The sequence below is a fragment of the Muscardinus avellanarius genome (genome assembly GCF_963383645.1).
Source record: "Muscardinus avellanarius genome assembly, chromosome: 7".
Taxonomy (NCBI): domain Eukaryota; kingdom Metazoa; phylum Chordata; class Mammalia; order Rodentia; family Gliridae; genus Muscardinus; species Muscardinus avellanarius.
The window spans coordinates 89952856-89965222 of record NC_137793.1 but is presented as its reverse complement, the minus strand read 5'-3'; positions in this window follow the sequence as shown (position 1 = coordinate 89965222).

Below are 12367 nucleotides of genomic sequence, written 5' to 3'. Positions count from 1 at the left end.
TGTTTTGCTTCCTACTGAAAGGATACGCTTCTCTTCACAATCTTACCAGCGCTGCACACATTAATCTTATTTATTGCTGAGTGACATCTTGACCATCTGCTCATGCTAATAGTCTAGCTGAAAATGTCATTCTTTTTCTATATATTCAGCCCTCCATAATTTGTGTTCTGAAATTTTTATTACAAGTATCTGAGGGGGCAAGAGGTGGTGAGAATAAATTTGATCATCTAAACATTGTCTAACATTATATTTGCATGGCTTATAAGCAAAAATCATGAACTGATTTATGAAAGGTAATTCTACGTATATTTTGAATTTCTACTCTCACAGCTGCCCAACTCCCAACTGTTATTTCAGGACTGACATTTTTAACAAACAGTACTTTCAGATGGTTCATGATGTTTTTGTATTTTAGTTCCAGATGGAGTACTGGTGGAGAGAATAACTGACTATAATCCAGACTGATTTTTTTTTTTTTTTTTTTTTTTTGCGGTACCAGGGATGGAACCCAGGCTATTCTACCTCCGAGCTACACACCCAGCCCTAGTCTTTTTATTTGTTTGTTTGTTTGTTTGTTTACGGGTCTGGGGATGGAACCCAGAGGCATTTTACCTCTGAACTACAACCCCTGCCCTATTTTTTATTCTTTATTTTGAAACAGGGTCTCACTAAGTTGCAGAGGGCCTAAGTAGCTGACACTGGCCTCAAACCGCTATTCTCCGGTCTCACCCTCCCAAATGCTGGGATTACAAGCGTGTGCATCATGCCTGGCTAGTCTTTTTTTTTTTTTTTTAATTGCGGGTTTGGGGATGGAACCCAGGGGCATTCGACCTCCGAGCTACACCCCCTGCCCTATTTTTTATTCTTTATTTTGAAACCAGGTCTCACTGAGTTGCAGAGGGCTGCCCGCAAACCACGCTCCTCAGGGTCTCAGCCTCCTAAATACGGGGATTACAAAGGTGCACCACCACTCCCGGCTCTTTTTTTTTTGGTACTGGGGTTGGAACCCAGGGACTTTCTATCCCTGAGCTATACTCCCAGACCTAATTTTTTTATTTGGAAAGAGTCTCACTAAGTTGCTGAGAGCCTAAGTAGCTGAGGCTGGCTTCGAACCAGTGCAATCCTCCTGTCCTAGCCTCCCAAATGCTGGGATTACAAGCCTGCGCCACCACACCCGGCTCTTTTAATTTTTTTGAAACAGGGTTTCACTGAGTTGCAAAGGGCCTTGCTAAATAGCTAAGGCTAGCCACAAACTGAGATCCTCCAGTATCTGCCTCCCTTGTTTACCACCATGCCTTGTTTTTGGTTTTTGCGGTACTGGGTCAGGGGCAGTCTACCTCTAATCAACACCCCCAGCCAACCCCCAGCCAATTTTTTATTCTTTATTTTGAAACAGGGTCTCACTGAGTTCCAAAGGGCCTAAGTAGCTGAGGCTGTCCATGAACCTGCAATCCTCCTGTCTCAGCCTCCCAAATGCTGGGATTAGAAGCATGTGCCACCAAGCCCGGCTGGTTACTTTTTTTTAAAGGGGTCCTTTATTTATTTTATGTGTGTGTGTGTGGGGGGGGAACGTACTGGGGATGGAACCCAGGGGCATTCTACCTCCAAGCTACACCCTAGCCCTATTTTTTTATTCATTATTTTGAAACAGGGTCTCACTGAGTTGCAAAGGGCCTAAGTAGCTGAGGCTGTCCGTGAACCTGCGATCCTCCTGTCTCAGCCTCCCAAATGCTGGGGTTACAAGTGTGTGCCATCACACCCAGCTTCCTTTTTTATTTTTTAGTCATTTTGGAACTGGGGACCAAACCTAGAGCACCACACCTGAGAAGCAGGTGCTTTGCCACTGAATTACATCCCCACCCCGGTGATTTATTAAATTATAAAATGTTTAGCCGGGCGTGGTGGCGCGCGCTTGTAGTCGCCATGCTTGGGAGGCTGAGACAGGAGGATCGCACAGGTTCAAATCCAGCCTCAGCTACTTAGTGAGGCTGTCAGCAACTTAGTGAGACCCTGTTTCCAAATAAAATATAAAATAGCGCTGGGAGTATAGCCCAGAGGTAGAAAGCTTCTGGGTTCCACCCCTAGTACCACCAAAAATAAAAAATAAAAATAAATTATAAAATGTTTACTTTGGGTTTGGAAATCTGGAAAATAATTTCCAACATTCCATGTCATGGGAAACCTTGAAAATATTTTATTATACAACCCATTCTATCAAATTTTAGCTGCATGATGTGCAAGATTCAATCACATATGTAAATGAACTGTCAGGGTTTAAAAGCAAAAAGTATTCATTGTTGCTTTTTATCTTAATACTTCGCTAAGAATGAAATATTGTCTTTTACCTTGAATTACAAATCAGTTGTTTTTAACTTTTTTTTTTTAATTAAGAGACTCACCCATACTAAATGACAGTATTCCAGCCAGGCATGGTTGGCGCATGCTTGTAATCCCAGTACTTGGGAGGCTGAGACTGGAGGATCCCAGGTTAACAGATACTTAGTGAGGCCCTCGACAACTTAGTGAGACCCTGTTTCAAAATAAAGAATAACAAAATAGGGCCAGGGGTGTTGTAGCTCGGAGTTTGAATACCCCTAGGTTTCATCCCCAACACCACAAATAAGTAAATAAATAATGACAAATTACAGTATTTCAAAATTTCAAGTTTCTTTTTTTTTTTTTTTTGTGGTACTGGGGTTCCTGGAAGCCCTTCTACCTCCGGGCTACACTCCCAGACCTATTTTTACATTTTTTTATTTGGAAACAGGGTCTCCTAAGCCAGCGCGCGCGGCTGGCTTCGAACCTGCGCGATCCTCCTGTCTCTGCCTCCCAAGCGCGGGGATTACAAGCGTGCGCCACCACGCCCGGCAAAATTTCAAGTTTCAAGAAAGAAAATTTAAATGTCCTGATAAGAGCTGAGTATGGTTGCACACGCTTGTAATCCCGGTACTTGGGAGGCTGAGACAGGAGGATCGCAGGTTCACATCCAGCCTCAGCTACTTAGTGAGGACCTCTGCAACTTAGTGAGACCCTGTTTCAAAATAAAGAATAAAAACAGGGATGGGGGTGTATCTTGGAGGTAGAATGCCCCTGGGTTCAATCTCTGGTACTGCAAGAAAAAAATAAAAAAGTTCTGATTAGAAACAAAGGTAACCAACACATTTCTCCCTGGTTTCCTGAGCACTGCCTTCCTTCCCTTGCACTGGGCACGTCATCAGGAGAAGCGCTACTCCCTTCATCAGTACTACTCTCTCCTCCCCAGGCAGCAATTTGATTGGGAGGCTTAATGCAATCAAAGTAAACAAATGACGAACTAGAATGCAGTCATTCTACCAGCTTGTCCTAGAAGTCTTTGCAAATCACTTTTAATACATTCATTCCTATGACTCATCAGCACTAACCCACAGGAATGATCAGTTTCCCGTCATTTCCGGTCTTCCACATGTACTCAATTCAAACCGTAAAGGTCTTCTACACAGTCTACAGTAAGCACGTCCACAAATATTCATCTCCTTGGCTCTTTTGATTTCCTTTCTTCCCTTTCAGAAACACAGGTCCGTCACAACAGTTTTAGTAGTCCTTTCTTAATGCCATGTTCAACATTCAAGGGTTTTTATATCCTTTCTGATAGATCCTCAGCCATGCTAAGTATAGCCATAACCTAGTTTTTTATTCATAATAAGAGGCAATTTAAGTAGCTGGAGTGAAATCGTTGTGGATTACCTTTGCAAATTTCCTAAGCCAGACCTTTAAGAGACCAAATTACCAGCATAAACACGCATTTAAAAAAGACCATAGAGCCGGGCGTGGTGGCGCACGCTTGTCATCCCAGCATTCAGGAGGCTGAGACAGGAGGATCACGGTTCGCGGACAGCCTCAGCTACTTAGTGAGGCCCTCTGCAACTCAGTGAGACCCTGTTTCAAAATAAATAATAAAAATAGGGCAGGGGTGTAGCTCAGAGGTCGAATGCTCCTGGGTTCCATCCCCAGACCTGCAAAAAATAAAAAATAAATAAATAAGTAGCTCAGCCAGGCATGGTGGTCCATGCCTATAATCCCAGTACTCAGGAGGCTGAGAAAGGAAAATCACAGGTTTGGGGCTGGCCTCAGCAATATACACCCTGTTTCAAAAATTAAAAAAAAAAAAAAAGGCCAGGCGTGGTGGCTCACGCTTGTAATCCCCGCGCTTGGGAGGCGGAGACAGGAGGATCGCGCTGGTTCGGAGCCAGCCTCGCTGGTTTAAGAGACCCTGTTTCCAAATAAAAATATAAAAATAGGTCTGGGAGTGTAGCCCGGACGTAGAAGGGCTTCCAGGAACCCCAGTACCACCAAAAAAAAGAAAATAAAGAAAAAAAGAAAAAAGAGAGTGTCACTCAGAGGAAGAATGACCCAGGGTTTAATCTCCATTACCCCCTTCATTTATAAATGGGAAAAAAATAACTCCTCCTTGGTGAAGGATTCAATTAAGAATCACTCAGTAAGACCTTATTTCAAAATAAAGAATAAAAAATAGGTCCAGGGGTATAGCTCAGAGGTAGAATACACCTGGGTTCAATCCCCAGTCCTACCAAAAAGAAAAAAAAAAGAGAGAATCATGTATTTGCCAGGTGTAGTGACACACAACAGTAATTCCAGTACTTGGCATGCTGAGACAGTAGGGTCACAGGCTTGAGGCCAGCATCAGTAACTTATGGAGACCCTCCGCAACTCAGCAAGACCCTGTTTCAAAATAAAAAATAAAAAAGGCTGGGGATATAGCTCAGAGGTAGAATAATTCTGGGTCAACCTCCAGAACAAAAACAGAAAAGAAAAAAACCCAGTTAACTATTCCAAATATGACTTAGTATGGAAATATACTAAGTTTAGAAATACATACTTAGTACAGAAATACACTAATTTAGAATAGTTAACTATTCCAAATATGACTTAGCATAGAAATGTGCATCTTAGTGGACTTTATAAAAATATTAAACATTTGAATTTCTGCAGCCGTCTCCAAAATCTAAAAAAATCGAAAAGACTAAAATTCCTTGGTAATTTTCTTTGTAAACAACTCCCCCCAACCCTCAACCCTATTTGATTTTGAAACAGGGTCTCACGAAGTTGCTAAGGCTGGCCTTAAACATATGATCTTTTTTTTTTTGTGGGTCTGAGGATAGAACCCAGGGGCATTCTACCTCAGAGCTACACCCCCTGCCCTATTTCTTTTTTTATTCTTTATTTTGAAACCGAGTCTCACTGAGTTGCAGAGGACCTTACTAAGTAGCTGAGGCTGTTCACAAACCACAATTCTCCAGTCTCAGCCTCCCGAATGCTGGGATTACAAGCGTGTGCCACCACGCCCGGCTCTAAACCTATGATCTGGTCTCAGACTCTCAAGTACTGAGATTATAGCTGTGCATCACTGTGCCTGGAGAGGATAACGGAATTTTAAGATGATCATTAAAAGTCCTATTTATAACAAAAATAGAAAGCAGTATCAAGCCTTTTTTTTTTTTTTTTTTTTTTTGCGGTACCGGGGATTGATACCCAGGGGCAATCTACCTCTGAGCTATGCCCCATCCCTATTTTTTATTCTTTATTTTGAAAGAAGGTCTCGCTAAGTTGCCAAGGGCCTCACTGAATAGCTGAGGCTGGCTACAAACCTGTGATCTTCCTGTCTCTGGGTTTGAGCATGCGCCATCACGCCCGGCTGGAGACCAACTTTAAAATGCTTCAGTGCATTTGTTCTGTGCTATGAACCTTGCTCGGCTTTCTTTTCCTTTTTGAAATTTAGAAAGAATCATTCATTGCATTGGTTCATACAGCAAAGTGACTATCCCACAGTCAGAGTATGAAGGCAAAGTAGTTACCCCACAGGCAGAGAAGCCCGGCACCACGGCGACCCCTCCAAAAAAATGAGCCTTTGCTCAGCTCTCCAACGTGCTTATAACTAAGTAATATTTTCATAGAGTCTACTAAATGCAAATATTTTCATAATTTTTTGCTATACCTAATCCTCTTGCAAAATGGAAATTAAGTCTCATCTCTTAGTCAGCTTTCTAACCTAGCCACAGATTTGTTCTGGGCCACAAGTTAGAGACTGCAAGGCTCAGAAAGGCTCTGCAGCTCCCCACTGAACTGACCAAGGCCACGGGTTGTCTCCGCGCTGGGGGAGACCCAAATGATACACATTTTGAGTTCTCGTTATCCACCCAAAAGAAGGAAAACGCACACCCGCGTGCGCACACACACGCGCTCTCATGTTTGCACTTGGCTTCCTTGTAGGAAGAGCCTAGTTTATGCACAACCAAACATAATATGGTTATACTGCTGATCTTATCAATTGTGCAAGCCATTCTTAAAAAAAATCCAGTCTGAAAATGTGGCTTCCAGACTTAAAACGCTGCGTTTATGTCAAACTCACCATTAATCTTGAGTTCCCCTTTAAAACCTTAATTTTTCGATAAGGCCTCTGTAACAAGATTCCTACCTGAAGTGAAACACACAAACGTGCTAGTCACAGGATAAAACTGAAAAACACTCATCAAGGCAAAACTTAAAAAATATTAAGGCTTTGTAACTTTTCACAATTATACTCCTCCAGTCAAAACACAACAGGCCTTTAAACATTACCCTTGTAAAGTTTTGTGTGTGTGTGTGTGTGTGTGTGTATGGGGGATGTGGATTCAGAGCTTTTTTGTCTTAATTTCTAAGTCTGTGCAACTTCATGTCACATAACAATAATTTTGACTACTTTTCTAAGAAAAAAACATTAGTTAAAATTCTTAACCAACCAATGGAAGCTGTGTAGTCTTATGAGTTAATGAAGAAAAGACTTAATATATAAACATGAAGATTAGCCATCTTTCTCCTAGATTGGGAATGTAAACAGAAGTTCACCACAGTTGTCTGTTAAGAGTTATTTATTAATTGTTCCACAATAGCACTAAAGTTCATAACAAACCAAAGCACCAAAATAAGTCTGAACTAAAAGAATGACAAAAGTTTTTCAACCAAAGATATCCTTTACCCTTTTAGGGACTTAAATTCTCCAAGACCACTGTTACTATTGGGGTCAACTTTATATTCCCTTTTTTCCCTTCAAAATTGATTTTTTTTCCTTCTCTACGCTGATATTCCTTACCTCCACTAACACTTAACCCGTCCATTATTCTTTTATTGTCTATGAACACAGGTATGTTTTCCCCTTTCAAGTAGGTGTAAGTTGTTTATATTTTTCTCTAGCTATTTATATTTCCGAGAGTTACCTTTGTGTGTGTGTGGGGGGGGTAAACTGGGGATAGAGCCTAAGGGTATTCTTCCAAGCTACACCCCCAGCTCTATTTTTCATTCTTTGCCTCAAAACAGGTTCTCACGAAGTTGCAGAGGGCCTATTTAGGTGAGGCTGGCTGTGAACCTGCAATCTTCCTGTCTCAGCCTCCCAAGTACTGGGATGCCACCACACCCAGCTAAGCGTTACCTATTTTAACAGAGAACATGCTTTACCAGTCTCATCTTGCACAGTACACTCCAGCCTGGTTAGTCACACTCAGGCTGTATTAAGTACAGTCTTTGTGTTCTGAAAAAAACTTATTACTCCTCCTAGATTAAAAAAAAAAAAAGTTAGGTTGGTTGTGAGGTGTTTTTGTTTTTTTTTATCATTTTCATTTTATATATTTGTAGATAAGTTACCTACTTATCTACAAAGCTACTTCTGTGCAAATGAAGAACTTCTAGTTGGTTATATACATTGTTAACTCATTTCTTTGTTAATGCAAAAATACTGAACTGTCAAGTCTAGCACATATGGTAGCTATCAGATAAGAAAGTAAGAAAGTACAGCCGGGCGTGGTGGTGGACACTTGTAATCCCAGCATTCGGGAGGCTGAGACCAGAGGATTGAGGTTCGCGGACAGCCTCAGCTACTTAGTGAGGCCCTCTGCAACTCAGTGAGACCGGTTACAAAATAAAGAATTAAAAAAAAATAGGTCAGGGGGTATAGCTCAGAGGTCAAATGCCCCTGGGTTCCATCCAAAGAACCGCAAAAAAAAAAAAAAAGATAATAAAGTACACAAAGGATTATAAATTCTCTTCAACTTTTTATTTGACCAATTTAACATAAAACTATGGCTTTCTGTAACCTAAATGTATTCTACAAATATAACTAACTGAATTGCAGATAAAGAATTAAAAATAACCCTAACGGCCAGGCGTGATGGCACACACTTGTAATCCCAGCCTTCGGTAGGCTGAGACAGGAGGATCTCGGTTTGCGGACAGCCTCAGCTACTTAGTGAGGCCCTTTGCAACTCAGTGAGACCCTGTTTCAAAATAAAAAATAAAAAATAGGGCTGGAGGTGTCACTTGGAGGTAGAATGCCCCTGGGTTACATCCCCAGTACTGCAAATAAATAAATAAATAAATAAATAACCCTAATATTTGATAATTTTTAGTTTAGGCATTAATTTTCTAATTATTTGTACAAACTCTTCAGTATTGAGGCAATCATCTAAGAAAGGGATTCTTAACCTGGGGTCCACAGGTAAGAAAAATTTTTTTCTGAGTTATCTTACAAGCATGGAGCCTGACCTATAAACTTTCATGTGCAGATCTATTTCTGCTAGAATATGGGTTTCAGGAGACACTGATTCTATCATCTGCTCAAAGATGTGATCCCCCAAAACGTTATGTAATATTTCACAGCATTACAAAAATATTCACTAATAATTTAGAACCTACTTATGTTAGTCACACTCAAATACATCCAAGTATTTTTTTTAAAGCTAAATGAAAACAAAGAAAGCAGCAATAAGTTAAAAATTATGTCATTATGGCAACAATCTCTTTCAAAACTAAGTAAAAGCTGGGCATAGTGGCACATGCTTGTAATCTCAATACTTGGGAGGCTGAGACAGGAGGATTCCAGGTTTGCAGTATCTGGTGAGGCCTTCCACAATTCAGCGAGACCCCATTTCAAAATACAGAATAATAATATAAAAAAAAAAAAAGGCCGAGGGTGGAGCTCAGGTAGAATGCTCCTGGGTTCAATCCCCAGTGCCACAAAAAAAAAAAAAAAAAAGAGTAAAGTATAATATCACAAAGGATTCTTTTATATATTTTTTCTGGGTATTGGAGGTTGAACCCAGAGGCACTCTACCTCCAAGCTACATCCCAGTCCCATATTTTATTCTTTATTTTGAAACAGGGTCTCACTAAGTTGCAAAGGGCCTAAGTAACTGAGGCTGGCCACAAACCTGCAATCCTCCTGTCTCAGCCTTTCAAGTACTGGGATTACAAGCGTGCACCGTCATACCCGGCTTTATTTCTTATTCTGAAACAGGGTCTTGCTAAGCTAAATTGCAGAGGGACCATGCCAACTACCTAAGGCTGGCCTCGAAAATGTGATACTGCTGTCTTGGCTCCCAAGTACCGGGATTATGGGATTACAGGCCTGCACTGCCACATCTGGCTCTTTATATTTTTTTGAATACATATTAAGACTAAAGAATTCAAACTGGATGTGGTGGCGCATACTTGTAATCCTAGTACTTGGGAGGGAAGCTGAGACAGAAGGATCACAAGAAACCCAGTGAGACCCTGTTTCCAAATAAAGAAATAAAATTGGGCTGGGTATGTGGCTTGGAGGTAGAATGCCTCTAGGTTCAATCCCCAGTAACAACAACAAAAAAAGAATTCTAAGATGCTGTCTTCAAGAAGATGCTTAAATTATATATATATATATATATATATATATATATATATATACACATACATATCTAGATAGACAGACAGACAGACAGACAGACAGACAGATAGATAGAGTGGAGGGGGCCGCTGGGGATTGAATCCAGGAGCATTCTACCTCCAAGTTACACACCCCAGCTTGATTTTTTATTCTTTATTTTTGAAACAGAGTTTCACTAAGGTGCAGGGACCTCACTAAGTAGCAGAGGCTGGAAGTGACCCTGGAATCCTACCTCTCAGCCTCCCCAAAGTACAGGGATTACTAGCGTGTACCACCACGCCCAGCTACTTTATTTTATTATAGTACTGGGAACTGAATCCAGGGATATTTTACCTCTGAGCTACATCACCAGACCTATTTTATTTTTGAAACAGGGTCTCACTAAGTTGCTGAGGCAGGCTTCAAAACTGTGATCCTCCTGTCTCAGCCTCTTAAGTACTGGGATTACAGGTGTGTGCCACTGCACCCAGCACTAATGCTCATTTTAAGTAACAAATTATTAAGAACATAAAAAAAAGAATACAATTGCCTCCAAAACCTATCAAAAACTCTTTATCATCTCATAAATGATACAAGAGGGTACAAGAGATTAGCAAGCCATCCTAGATCTCTCCTCTTAAATATTAGAAGAGATCCCGTGACAAAAATATATACGCAACATTTCTGACACAACCTCATGCAACGCGATGCACAAATCCTATCATAGCACCAACAAAGTCTTGTGTCACATTTTAAAACTGAAATCCTACCTTCCGCACATCACTAAACTCTAGAACGAATCCTCAGATGCTTTACTCTGAAAGTGGAACTGTGACGTTCAGAAACTTTCTTTTGAAGGAACTTCTGTTTAATAAACTGTCACCCAGTTTAGGCTTAAAGGATACTAATGACAACTACAAAATGCCAGATACCAGGAAAGAATAAACTTTTACCTCTCTCATCTGATTTGTACAACACAGAAAACTGAATGCAAGGTAGAAACATCTGTATCACTCTTTGCAACTGCAAAATACATTAAAAACTCTTAAGCAGATTTTGTCCCCACGTCTATGTTCTCATTACTCAAGTACTTCACAAATACCAGCACTGGCTAAATGGCGGTACCGCCCTGATTTATAAGTAACAACAGAAACCCAAAGCACCGCTTCCTACATATACACCCCAACATCCCAAAAGTGACAAAACTTTAATTTTAAAGCAATCGCATCCTGATACAGAAATTCCACAAAAGATAAAAAAGACAGGTAAAGCGGGTAAAAGTTTAACTTACGAGGGCTGATCTGAAATAGAAAAAAAGCCGCCTGTGCAAAGAAATAAATAACTGGCTTTTAAGGCAGAATCACTGAAGATTCTGCTTAGCATTAATTCAAGTAAATAACCAAATCTAAGAAATGATGGTGACAATGAAAATTAATCTATATTATTCCCTAAGCAAATGGGCCCAGGCTTATGCTTAATATAAATACAAACCATTCATCGTTTCCCTAAATTACTATATGGTCTACTTAAATTATCAAGACCAGTTTACCTGTCATTCATCATTTTATCATAACATTTCTGAGGCAAAAAAATGATGTACCCTGAACCAAAAATTACTGGAATATAATTTAAGATAAAGCCTCAATAAGTAATCTGCCTAGTGTAATATTTAGGATGGCTAAACTCATTGCAATAAAACATGTTCTAATTCATATATTAATTTCTATTCTTCCATTATTACTGTGTACCTTTAACACAAAAGATTTAACCCATTTTCAAATAAAACAAATCTAGAAACATAAAACACATTTTAAAATAATGCAAAATCCTAAATTGCACATTATAGCACCAATGTTAATATTTTATGAAATGTAGCCCATAGAACCCTAAAAAAGGTGACTGATATTAAGTGATATCTCCTTTCTTCAATTTTGTGATTAACAGGACTTTTATTGGTAGTAAACTAGAGCAAACAATCAGAATAATACATATGCAGTATTCAGTACACACAATAAAAGTTAAAGAAATTCAAAACCTGTATAAAACAAACTGGAGAAAAATCATACAGCTTAAGAGATACAGTGGTAAAGGTCCTCTCCATCCTTAAATTACAGCTTGTACTCTGTACCCAATAGAACTTACCGCACTTAACTGAAATAAGAAATACAGACTTTTAGTATCCTGTAGTTAAAAGGATTAAACACATTTTCTAAGAATCTTTCAATGACAAGTTGGTAACCCTGTAGCTGCTAAAGAGCTAAAGGGAGGAACCTGGGGAAAGGAAATTAACTAGCATTTTGTAACCATTTTTAATAATTTCTTATTTTCCAAACACTGCTTTTATAACAGAAGTGTTTTACACTTGCACAATAGTAATTACTTTATTATACATGGGAGCCTGTGGTAGGCCGATTACACAATAAGACTGCAAACAACCAGTGGCACTTTTCTGACGTCAGAAGAGTACATAAGACTGAAACATCACCAAAAGTACATAAAAAACTCATCAGCATAAACATCAAAGTACATTAAAAATATAATCAGGAAAAAAATACAATGACTAAAAAGTGGTTTAGAGCAGAGCCACTGCCTGTCAGTAGCTTCAAATGGCAAATTATCATTCATAGCGAGTTTTGATGACTCTACAAGACCCTGTACAAT